This window comes from Rhipicephalus microplus, chromosome 9 (assembly GCF_043290135.1).
Source record: "Rhipicephalus microplus isolate Deutch F79 chromosome 9, USDA_Rmic, whole genome shotgun sequence".
NCBI lineage: Eukaryota > Metazoa > Arthropoda > Arachnida > Ixodida > Ixodidae > Rhipicephalus > Rhipicephalus microplus.
The window spans coordinates 73,192,149-73,204,494 of record NC_134708.1 but is presented as its reverse complement, the minus strand read 5'-3'; the positions used below and the strand labels follow the sequence as shown (position 1 = coordinate 73,204,494).

The following is a 12,346-nucleotide window of genomic DNA, read 5'->3' as shown; positions in this document are numbered from 1 at the left end:
GACGGCCCCTCACAATAAAAAAACTACTTGGACCATGGCCTGAGATGCATCTCCAGAAAAAGGCAATAATCTTCCTGACAGACTTATTAGTGGAGACCGGACTTGACAAGCGCCTATGACTGACAGCCAGAGATGGGCATTATGTAAAATTTGGTCATGTATATACTGACACTAGAGTAGTAAGGTGTGCGTGTAAGTAGTTTATGACTGTGTGAACTGCGTGAAGAAAACTGTGTATTGGCATGTTATTTGAACTGGTTTCAGTGTGCTATTATGTGTTTTTTTTTCTTTTTTTTTTCTTTTCTGTATTGTTAATTTTTGGGTACCGTTCTGTATTATTAGTTTATTTTTCGCTGCAGAACTTTGTGATATGGAGTAGCCGAGGCAATAGGCACCTCAACCTCTCCACAGCAAAACAGTTAAAACAGAACAGAACAGAACAGGCACGACACAATGGCTGTTTTTCCTTGCTTTACCGTCCTCTCACTCACTCCTCGGAAACGACGCATGTTTGTGCACACATTCGCTTTCAAACATCCACATCCCACGAATTGTGGAAGTTGCTCTAATAAACGAGATTATGAGCGTGCAACAAAAGGCGCGGTATTGGCCATGACACCTACACGGGAATTTCAGGTCAGCGGTGCCTACTGACCTGTTCCTACCAGTCTCTGCTTTCAGCGGTATGTGTTTTATCGCCACGCATGAATGAGCGGTGGTTCAGAATCTTATTGAAGTGAGCTTCACCACGCTGACGTTATGTTTTTTTGGGGGGGGGGGGGCTGCTCTTACATGGAGATAGCTCTACGTAGAGCGCCCTCTCACGGTGTATGTTGAGGCAAAACCTTTAGATATCTCTTGAGTCAGGAGAATTGGCGAGATTTGGCGAGTCCTGAGAATACTTCGCGAGACGTTCCTAATGGTCGTAAGCAAAAATATTGCAATAAAAGAAGGCCAAAGTCTCGTGATACTCAAATGAATCAACGATTGATTGATATGCGGGGTGTAACGTTCCAGAACCACCATATGATTACGAGAAACGCCGTAGTGGAGGGCTCCGATGACTTCGACCACATGAGGTTCTAATTAACATGCCCCTAAACCTGAGCACACGGGTCTACAGCATTTTACCTGAATCGAAAATGAGGCCGCCGCAGGCGGGATTCGATCTCACGGACTGCGAGTCACAAGCCGACTACCTTAGCCACTATACCAGCGCAGCGGGGCAATTAATCAATTGTGCGGTCCACGGTCCAAAATTCGCATGACCACAAAGTCACATGGCATCAGCATCACGTCTCATACAATGATATAATCAATTTGTGAAACAGTACTTTTCATGAGAGTGTTGCAAATGAGATTGCTTTGCTTCACTCATAAGACAGCTCCATGGCGTGGAATTATAATTTAAAATGAAATTTGAAAAGTTCTATTGTGACACCTTAACTAAATTATACTAATTTATTTATTCATTCATTCATTCATTCATTCATTCAGTGTGACACTACTATTTGAGATCGCAATCCTTCGCGATCGAATTCATTTGCCGTGATTATCTTTTTTTGGCTGCTGATGAAACTACCCCAGCTGCTATCATTATAAGTTCCCTGGACAGCTGTATGAAAATGCAACAAACCCACGAAGCTCTGGACATCCATTGACAGTGTAAACAGGAAAAAGTGACGTGGACCTAGATGTCTCTACTCAAGAATACCCAAACCGAAAGCCTTCTTAATAATCTCCTTCTTCTCAGCAAATTTCACAACCCCTTTCTTCACTCTTCCTCCATATTTTTCTGCGCATGACAAGGTATCGCTTAACCTCCGGGATTGGAGGCTTACGAAGCTTTTTGAACCTCACATTACACGTGAGTTCAAAGTGACTCCAGTACTCGCTCACCTTTGACCAAGGGACGTTGTCGTGGAATGCCACGCCATATGACGCAATAACAATTTCTCAAGTTTCGACTTCTGTGACGTCAATCTGACGTGATCACATGACAATCAATGTGACTAATCACATGACATCGGTGACGTCGATGTGACGTGTTCATATGGCGTCACATGACGGCGGTCATGTGTTACGATCCCGTCACGTCAATGTGAAGCGATCACTATGACGTCAATGTGACGTTACTGTGCTCTCGCCGAAGCTGTCAATGTTAACTGTCGGTACTTGATGATGCATCCCTATTGTTTACCTGCTCGTACTGAAGGACAGTATACTCTGGTCTACGCAGGACGGGCAATACAATATCAAATTACAAGATAAAAATTACGCAAGGAAAGAAATGAAAATGCGAATTGTGCACGAAAATAATGGAACCATATTGTCATGTTTCAGAAACTGAAATGCTTGCTTATCACGCTAGAAGTAATGAACGGTGAAAATTCTATGCAAATAACAAGAGAGCAGAAAAAAGTAAGAACTTCGCGTTCTTGCACACTAAATACAATGAAGAAAAGAAAGGAAAAGAGGAAGTGAAATTAAGCTTCCGCGAAAAAAATCACAGCATATCCACGTAATGAATGATGATGAGTGGGGCGAAGTGTCCACCCATCCGTCCGTGCGTCTGTCTGTCTGTCTGTCTGTCTGTCCAGCAACTATACAAAAACTAGCAACGCCATCTAGTTGTGATATTTCCGATGACATACCCACAACGCCGTCTGGCGAGCAATTCTTGAAACTAAGTAGAATTGGCTACAACTGCTACTACTACATTCAACTACGAGAGACGCGACCCAAACCCTAAGAAGCTTCGCCCCTAAAACGCTGCCAGGCAGTCTAAGGCTTTCGCCTTATTAATTTATTGATTGATTTGTGAGTTTTAACGTCCCAAAACCACCATATGATTATGAGAGACGCCATGGTGGAGGGCTCCAGAAATGTTGACCACCTGCGGTTCTTTAATGTGCAGCCCAATTCTGAGTACACGGCCCTACATTTCGCATTAATAAGCACCGAACTAGTCTACTGACTATTTTAACCCCTGGCTTTGTATGCCTATTGGCTGTATAGTTGAGGTTCAAACCCGTTAAATGGGGACTATACCACTAAGTCTGACCAGTCTTCCTTAACCAAAATTACCACCTAGCCATGCCATGCTCGATGTTTCTGTGCGATTGCTTTGTAACGCGGTAATTTATATCGGCAACGCCACCTTGTACCACCGTAAAAAAACACCGCACTCCTTTGGCGGCGCTTGATATCCCAAAAGGAGTTTTACTGCTTCTCCTGTAAGACAAGGCCACTTTCATAGTCACAGTGTAACGCCCCCATATGGTGTGCACACTTCTTTGCAACAGCTTATCGTCTTTTCTCTCCTTATTTGTCCTCCACGACGGATCAGTAGCTACCGTGCTCTCTTGCTGACCCTAAGGTATCGGGTTCGATTTCAGGCGTAGCGGTCGCATTTCCGTGAAAGCGAAAATAGTAGAGGTCCGTGTACAGTCAGACATGAGTGTGCGTTAAAAAACAAACGATGGTCGAAATTTTCAGAACTCTCCTCTACGGCGTCCCTTGTAATTATATCGTGGTTCTGCGTCGTAAGAGCCCCAATAATATTATTCCACCTTTCTTTTCTTTTTTCCCGTCAATCAGTCAGTACTAACATACGCGCGCCCTTCAAAAGAAAAGAAGAAGGGAGTGACAAAAACGAAAGCGACCATTCGCCTCCGAACGTGTTCCTCCTTTCTTCGACTAACACGCCTTTTTCTACACTCCTTCTCCCGCCGGTGTTCCTCGCACTCCTCCTCGGATGCCCCTTTCGGCGTTCCCAACCGCTTTTAACCCTTTCGGGGCCAGATCGATGGCAAAATGGGTGAAGACGGCAGCCCAGTGCAGGAAAGAGGGGCGACCAAAACTCGTCCCACGATGAGACGATGGAATCGGGGAAACGAGTGAAGGACGACGCCGACGAGCAGAGAGAGCCTCGTCGGGATGAGCTGGTGAAATAAAAATAAAAAAAATGAAGGCGCGGTGGTGCTGGAAGGGCTTCAGGGAGCCAGAGCGTGCGTGCCTGCGTGCGTACGTGCTCGTGAGCTGAGCGAGCCCTGCAGCGCTCACTACTCTCTGGGATCCACGCGGCGACCGATGAGGCTGCAGGAGCGAACGACGTGCGAGAAAAATTAAAGCCGTACCCTCCTCCCCGAGTTCCTCCGCCTGCCTTACAGATAGAAGGAACGCTGCCGGGAGGCTTGCTGCTCGGGAAAATGGGAAAGAAGGACGGAAGGGAATCGCTACGGTCGACGCGGCGAGCAGCTAAACAACGACAACGCTTGGAACGAACGTGACCAAAAAGCAACGGCAATAATAACGAATGGAAGATGTGGTGGGAAGGGAGGTGCGCGACGCTGACGACGAAGCGAAAAAGACTCGAATCAGGCGCAAAACCGAACGTAAGGGAGGCGACGAGACTGAAGGGAAAGCGGCGAGGCAATAAGGGGAACGAAGCCGGGGAAATCGGGAGAACGAAAGGGGAAAGAAACGGATGCCACCACTCCCTTTCCATCAGCTGGCCTCTTCCAAAAACTGCCGCGAGCGTGACGCCGGAGAGGAGAAAAGAGGAGAGATCATCTAGAAAGGAAAAGAGAGAGAGTGCAGAATACGTGTAGGGGAAGATGAGACGCCGTATGGTGGGCCGACTGACGTAGGGAAACAAGGAAGACAGTATACGGGGAACGGAGGGTGAGGATAAGTAAATTGGCGTAAGAAGGGAGGAGAGGCCGAGGGTGCCGTGAACAATAGCCCCGGCCTACGAATCGAGCTCCACTCAGATGCTCGCGCGCCCCGCGCTTGGCTTCCGCTTTGGCGGGCCACACTCCCTCCTTTTCTTGACTGTCCGCCAGCAAAGCGATGCCATAGCGTGCATCTAGGGGACACCGACGATGGAACAGTGAAGCGGAAGGACTGAGGGAAAGGAGTAGGGATGAATCGGGAAAAAACGTCCCCTATCTATACGACAGCGTGGTTTGTGGAGTCTTCGTGCCTGTGCATGGGGGGAGGGGAATACGCGAGGCACATCATCCAAGCATGTGCGCTCGCCGAGCGGGCCTCGAAAGACGCGTATAAGACGAAATGAAAAATGTGGTCGCGTGCGACGAGGAAAAAAAGAGACGAAGGAAAAAGGAACTGTTTTGGGGAGCGTCGGGAAGCAAACGTGTGGCTGCTTCGAATGAGGAGAAAGAGGCTGACACTAGTCCCTAGAGCAGGGACGCTTCATGGGGGGAAGTGAGAGAGGGAAGAAGGAAGTGTCGGTCTGGGCGAAAGCGCCGGAGACGGAAAAGGGAGGAGAAGGTCGCTGGAAACCGTTCTCAGTGCTTCGAATAATTAACGAGGCCCGCCGCCCCCGACCAGGAGCGGCGCGCAAAACGGGAGGGGAGGCTTTCCCTAAACACGCTTTCTCTAGCGTTTCGCAACCCCATAGCGCACACCAAGCACGCAGACAGGAAGGCCTGCCACTGCATTGCACTGCTCGCTCGCATTTTGGTGTCTGCCGGCACGCTGCCACGATGAACACGTGTGCCACGCCTCTCTCTCTCCCCATCTTACCGCTTTTTTTTTTGCTTCTTCATTTTCCAGGAAACGTTTCATCTTATAACGAATCTCTCCCACCGAACGCATCTCGTGCTGCCAACGGGTTTGGAATTAAAAGGGTTAAAAGATGGCGCGGGGAATACTGTTTGGTGTAGGGGAGTTGGGCAAGTTGGCCAGTGTCGAAATTTGAAGAAATAAAAAGTGAAAAAAATCCTCTTTGGTCCCGTCCTCCTCTAGGCGGCATGGAAGGTTCTGGTAGATGCTGATTATTTGATAGGCCTTGACGTTGAGTCCCCGGCCCGGTGGCGCTTAGGATCATTAGTAAATGCACGCACGCGCGTGCGCGCCATCTTGCGTTCGCTTCTTAAGCAGCGTCGACGTGTGTCTCCTCAGCCCCTTACGTCGTCTAGATTCAATCGGACTCACTCTCGAGACACCCTTACCTCCCCCCCCCCCCGGTGTAATTGTCCAGTTCTTTGCCTCTTGCGTGGCGTGGGCGTCTTTCTTCCTAAATACTCGAGTCTCCCACTGACACAAACAAGTGGTGGCTGCAAAGGAAGCGCCAAGCGGGTCTGCTTGAATGGCTCAGCCGCGCGGTTCAACATCTCCCTGCTGTGTAGAATCTTGTTTTAGTCTCCCCTTGAAACTTTTTTTGCCTCGACGAGAAACGAATGTGGTACGGATAGCAGTAAGTGGTAATCTTCGAAACGTCAATAACTGAATCGTCCATCGCAAACGAATTCGGAGCGAGTACTTGAGTGTTACGAAAACTAACGTAGTAAGCTGTGCAGTTAGCGAGAAAACTCATTTTGATTGAAATAGAAGTTCCCTTACGGAGATCAATAATTCGTCCCACGGTTAACAGTGCATATCGCGTCCTTTGGCGTATTTTTTTTTTATTCTAGGCGCCGCTGAGTATGTGCGAATATATCGAGAGATCGTTCACCAAGAGTATGAAGTTGGGCATGTTGGTAAAGCATAACTGATCACGTAGAGCTAATATTCGACGTGGGGCAAAATAAGGGACGAAAGGAGTGCTAACTGTCACTTTCAATCGTGTTGCGCGCGAATACTGGAATTCTGGTGTTTACTGCGAAATAATGCTGATACTTATTTTCTACCCCACATGGCATGCCGATATCGTAAGGTCACCTGAAAATGTTTTCTTTTTTCTTCATCATGTCTCATCAATCGTACTTCAATATATATATATATATATATATATATATATATATATATATATATATATATATATATATGTGTGTGTGTGTGGGTACGGTATGCTTCGCCCTCTACCCTTTTTACCCTTTTTTCCTTCTTCCTCACCTCCCTGCCTATCCCTACTGTACAAGGCTTTACTATGTTCTATTCTCTCCACCACACCTTCTCACCCTCGCTTCTCTTTCCCATTCCCTTATCAAATTATACTATACATGGCTGTGCAGTGCTTTACCTTCTTCTGTCCTCCTTTGTTTCCACCTCATAGCCCATTCCCTTTCACACAGCCTTGTTATACTATACTTGTTCCTGTCTCGGCTTGCCGTGCCTAGGCATAACTAGGCCGGCGTTGCGAAGCTGGGCGTGGATGTGCGCGGTGGCGTCGTGGCTCGGCGCAGTTCTTGCCAACGCCATTCATGACATCCGGCAACATGCTTTCACAACATCCAGCTCAGACAGCTCCGCTGTGAGCGACATGTACCTCCGACGAAACATTAGCGTTTCACCTTGGGCGAGATGACTTAGCGTGCGTGTCAGTGTCGCGCGGAAGAACGAGAACCGACGAAGGAATGTGCATCCCGAGTGCTGCCAACTTTTACGTGCGTTAGGGCGTGTGTTCGTATGCGCGTGTGTGTATGCAAAACATGCAAAATTAAAAGTTTCTAGAGGAAGGCCGGTGTTGTACATCCCCCCCCCCTTTTCCTCCCTCTGCCCCCCTCGCTGTGTTAATGACTCCATCGGCTTTTCTTAATTAAATACTTCTCGTCACTTCATCCATTTTCTTGTTACTACTATATTTGGCCGAGAGCGACTGCAACCAAGAAACTGCCCCGCCGCGGTGGTCTAGTGGCTACCTTAAGGTAATCGGCTGCTGACCCGCAGGTTGCGGGATCGAATCCCGGCTGCGGCGGCTGCATTTCCGATGGAGGCGGAAATGTTGTAGGCCCGTGTACTGATATTTGGGTGCACGTTAAAGAATCCCAGGTGGTCCAAATTTCCGGAGGCCTCAGCTACAGCGTGTCTCATAATCATATGGTGCTTTTGGGACGTTAAATCTCACATATCAATCAATCAATCAATCAAATCAATGCAACCAAGAAACTAAAAACATAAAAGAATGAGTCGATGGCAAGAACTTTCCCTTACTGCTAATCACGCCACTTTCATCGCTAAAAAATAACGTTAGTCGATTCCAGCTTTGCTGAATGAACAAGGTCGCTTTTTCGTGTCTTGCACAAGCAATGAACACCCCCGCCAGTAACCTATAAATGCGCCTCCATAGGCGATTAACTCCCTTCGAAGGGTTTCGCTTGGTCACTGTGGGTATCGCTCTAGCTGTAGTTGTTTGTATTATGTGTTAAATAAAGTTCATGTCCCCCCCCCCCCACTCAAACATACTTATCGAACTTTCATACCAATCTTTTTATTTCTGCACCGAATCGCACAGGTAATCAATACCATTGTTGGCACAGATCTGACCCCGTTATGTTTGCGTAACACTTAAGAGCTAGACTCCGACGGCAAATGTACAGAAAAAGTCCGATGAGGACTCAACCTTGCTCTCGTAAGAACGTCGCGTTGCAAGAGGAACCAGAGGATAGTATCGAAAAAGAACACGCAATTTGAAGATTTTTTAGGCTCATTTCGCAACTCCTAGTCATACCGACAATCGTTCCGCCTAAGTTTATTTGAAAGAGGATGAATAAATCTCATAAAATTGTTCACAGTTTCAACGTCGAAAATGTCATTCACTGAAGCAACGTTAGTTTACCTCACGTTGCTCAAAATGGCTAAATGTAACAATTATAAAGGGGGAAGCTCGGGGCAGAGAGTGCTGGCTCTTCAGCTTTTTAGTTGCTTTGGTTTACATCCTGACGTGCACACATATATGTGATTGTTAAATATGTTGTTATGGCTGTTGTGCTATGTCTTGGCTGTTGTGCTAGGTTGCATATTGTTCGATCTGTGTGTTGTTGTCGTTTTTTTTTTTTTGCCTAGAAATTTGACCATATTTGCTCAACTAAACACTCTGCTAAGAGCTAAGGAGTAAACGGTGCTTTATTTGTGCACCAACACTTTCTCACATATCATGTCGACACAAGAAAAAGTGACACCTGTTCAAATATTTATAAGAGCTACAACATATGAATTTAACCTTACAGCATAGAAAAATTCCTGAAATCGATGTTTCTTAGACGTTAAGGTTAGTCCTCCTCTGTATGAAATGTTCTAAATTAATAGTAAAGTTAATCACGGCAACCTTTGGGTGATGTCGCGTTCATTCAGCCAACTTATCGGTTGTTCGCAAGGGGCGCTGAGGACAACGAAGTAGAGCAAAATACACATACAACGTGATCTGACGTCAATTGTGGCTTTTCCAGACACTCAGAAGTTCACTATGTGTGCTGATATCTCCGCAGCATTAGGCTCCGTTCGGTGACCCCAAGTGATCGCTACAAGAACAATTGAAGTGTTGTAATTAGGATAACTCAAGTTCTTGCATATGGTGAAGTACACAGATACGTACGCGTTTTGTTTAAGATCCTGAGTAATCGTACGTAGATTTTAGTGATCTCTAATCTCAGTTCATTCCTCTAATTGACGTTGCAGGTGCTCCGTGTAGCGGTCCTCTGAGACAGGGGGCGCCGCCTTTCAATCAATGTTGGTGACGTCACGAGAGCGTGCTCTGCTGGACCGTGCTAATCGCGAGACGACGCACGCCAGATGGCGCCACAACCATCCCCAGGTGTGTGTGCCTCTGTTTGTGGCTTGCTACCTTAGACATGATTCTTGTACTTGACCACCCGTTCATAATTTTAAGACACGGCAACGAAAACCTCAGTAATGGTTGCTTTGAGGAGCACTTTTTACGGTTAGGCACAGCGCGTTGTCATCATTGTGACCCATAAAAGAATTGTTTGAACGTTCAACATTTCATATCCGCATAGTTTAGGAACCACCCTGTCGAAGTTCCATGAGTAAAACGAACTTACTGCGTATTTCTGCACACCTTAAAACCCACAATGCGCTTGCAACTTACGCTCCAATCAGTTCCACTACACATATCAATTGCAACATTCGCGTGATAAGCATCATACTGCTACACGCATGATGTCTCTTCCGTAACAATACAAAAGACATCCGTAAAGCATTCACTGTCAGTGTCACAGACACCCGTGACAAAGCCTTTCTTGGCGGCTTGATCGATCATCACTCCGATACTGCCTTAGTTTTGTCTGCTCCAAACGGGACGTCACAGAACAAACGTTGCTCACTGTAAGGAACTCGCCAGCTGCAGGTCTTAAGATAACACCAGCTGAATACCGTGTGTTTTGTATGTAGGAGATTAATACTAATGTCCATTCACCAGGCATGAATATTGTCTGTACTCTTTCATTCGCAATTCAGATATCTTACTAAATGTCCCAACTCATGTGAAATAAAACATATAAATATATCTGCTTTTATGTTAATCGGTGCCTTAGCATATGTTAGTTCACTTTTGCCAACCATGCGAACAAAGAAAACATGCACTCACTTTTATCAACGAAAAAGAAGTGCTCATTTCATTGATTGATTGATTGATTGATTTGCAATTGAGTCAACAGCTTTTATTGAACGAAAGAAATGAGAGTGACGATGGGTCGGAAATCGGCTAACTGATAAGAGTCAGGGAAAGCTCAGCAAGTTCCATAGCGGTTGTGTACAGGGCATTGATGACAACGCAGTTCTACCACGGATGCTTGGTGCCCATGCGTTTCCAGTCGACACATGCGTATCCTGGGCAGCTTCTGCCACCTTACCGACGGGCCAGTAACAATCATGCCCTGCACTGTCGCTTTCAGCTTTTTTTTTTTTCTTTCGTCACTGCTCAATCAAGCATTGGATTGGCGCCCGACTAATTCCACTGTTTGGGGTCCCATTGCCATTCCAACTTTCGAGATCTTCTAGTCCCAAACTTGCGTCTTACTTCTCCCGTGCATCGCGCATTATCCTCTTTTCTGTTCTTCTTATTAGTTTTGTTCTCTGTTTCCTTCTCTCTTATTTGTGTCTACCCACATCCTCTCCTACACTCGGATGCTTATTGCTTTCTTATTTCCCACCGGTATTGCGCGCGCCCCGCGTTCTGCGACCCCTCCTCCGTTCTGGGGTCGGGATCCCGTAAGTTTTCTACCATTTCTTAATTATTTTTTCGTTTTTTATTCTTTTTTTTCTCCATCTCGTCTTTAATCTCTAGCTGCGCACCAGCAGGGGCCGCAGCTCTATCTTGGCCCAAAGGTTTAGTCGAAAGCTCGAGCGCGAAATTGGCCACGGGCCCCCGGAGTTCCTCGGGACGTGTTATTGCCTGCGGCCCCGGAGTGACAGCCGACGACCGAAACCTGCTGCTGCTGCTGCTGCTGCTGCTGCTGCTGTTAGTGTGAGCGAGAGGTAGAGAGGATTTCGACTCTCGCCCTTTTGCTAGAGATTTCACTACACGCACCCTCAACCTCTTTTTTTTTTTTCTCGCAAGCCTCGCAATACTCGACCTTTTGCTGCCTTCTATCTATCTGTTTAGAACCAAGCGAAAATAAGGACGCTGCAAAGGACTACTAAGAAGAAAAATACACGTTCCCTGCAACCATAGAGCGCTAGCGAGAAAGGCAGAGAGAGAGAGAAGTGCTCAGTCCTCGCGTAGGCCTAGCTCGCTGCACGCTTATATCGGCCCGAACAGCGACGCCCGCACCCTCTCCTGGCATTCCCACGTATTCGCCTTTTTCTCTTTTTTTTTTTTTTTTCGCCATCTGAGTGCTCCTTTTGGCGCACTTTTTTTCCCGCCACTTCTCTTGGCGCGCTTTTTCTCTCGTGGCTCTTTTTTTTTTTTTCTTCGGCCAACTCGTATCGTTTCGCGTGCTCGCGCGCGCTTTTAACCTCCCGCTCGCGGGCAGCGCCACCGTGTGGCTCTTACGTAATTATTGGCCTCGGCTCCACAACCGAAGTACGCCCTCTCTCTTTGAACTTTCACCTCCTCGCCTCATGCCATACTTGCGCCTTCACCTCCCGGTGCTCACACTAGACGTATAGGAGGGGGAGTGCGCTGAAATTGGTGGCTGTTTAATTTCCCTGGCTGTTGCGCCGCACTTCCTCTCGAGCTCTCTTCATTTCGGCTTGCTCGCTTCGCCAGTTTTTGTTTGGTCCTTCACCTCGTTCGCTTATAATCGTTCGAAAAATTTTCCACGGAGCGAATCCTTTCCTATTTATTAGACTTCGAGCAAAAAAGAACCACCGTACGATATTATTGCCGCAATGCCCTACTGCCACGCGCGCAATTAGTTGCTACGCGGCTCCGCTGTCGTCATAGTTTTTGTTTTCTTATGCCGAATTTTTGTTATAGATAGTCCTAGCCATAGGCAACTTTCAAGCCCTTGGCGGAGGATGTTCTTTATGATTTTTTTTTTCGCCTGTGATTGCTTATTCCCCACAGTCACTGGGAAGAATCGCAGCAAAGTGGACCCAGCGTGTGGTTCATTGCATTGCATTGCATTGCATTGTATTGCGTCCCTAGTATATAGCGTAACCTGGTGAAACGTAATTTAGTTTTTTACTCTTTATTCAG

At 46.9% G+C, this 12,346-nt stretch overlaps 1 protein-coding gene across 1 annotated transcript in view; it reads left to right on the top strand.

Annotated features, from left to right (window-relative positions):
* LOC119163236 (uncharacterized) overlaps nt 1-12,346 on the top strand; it is a 324,142-nt gene that overhangs the window by 153,354 nt on the left and 158,442 nt on the right. Inside the window, exon 3 of the mRNA XM_075873835.1 lies at nt 9,364-9,499. The gene's annotated coding sequence lies outside the window, so the exon portion shown is untranslated. The remainder of the gene's footprint in view (nt 1-9,363; nt 9,500-12,346) is intronic.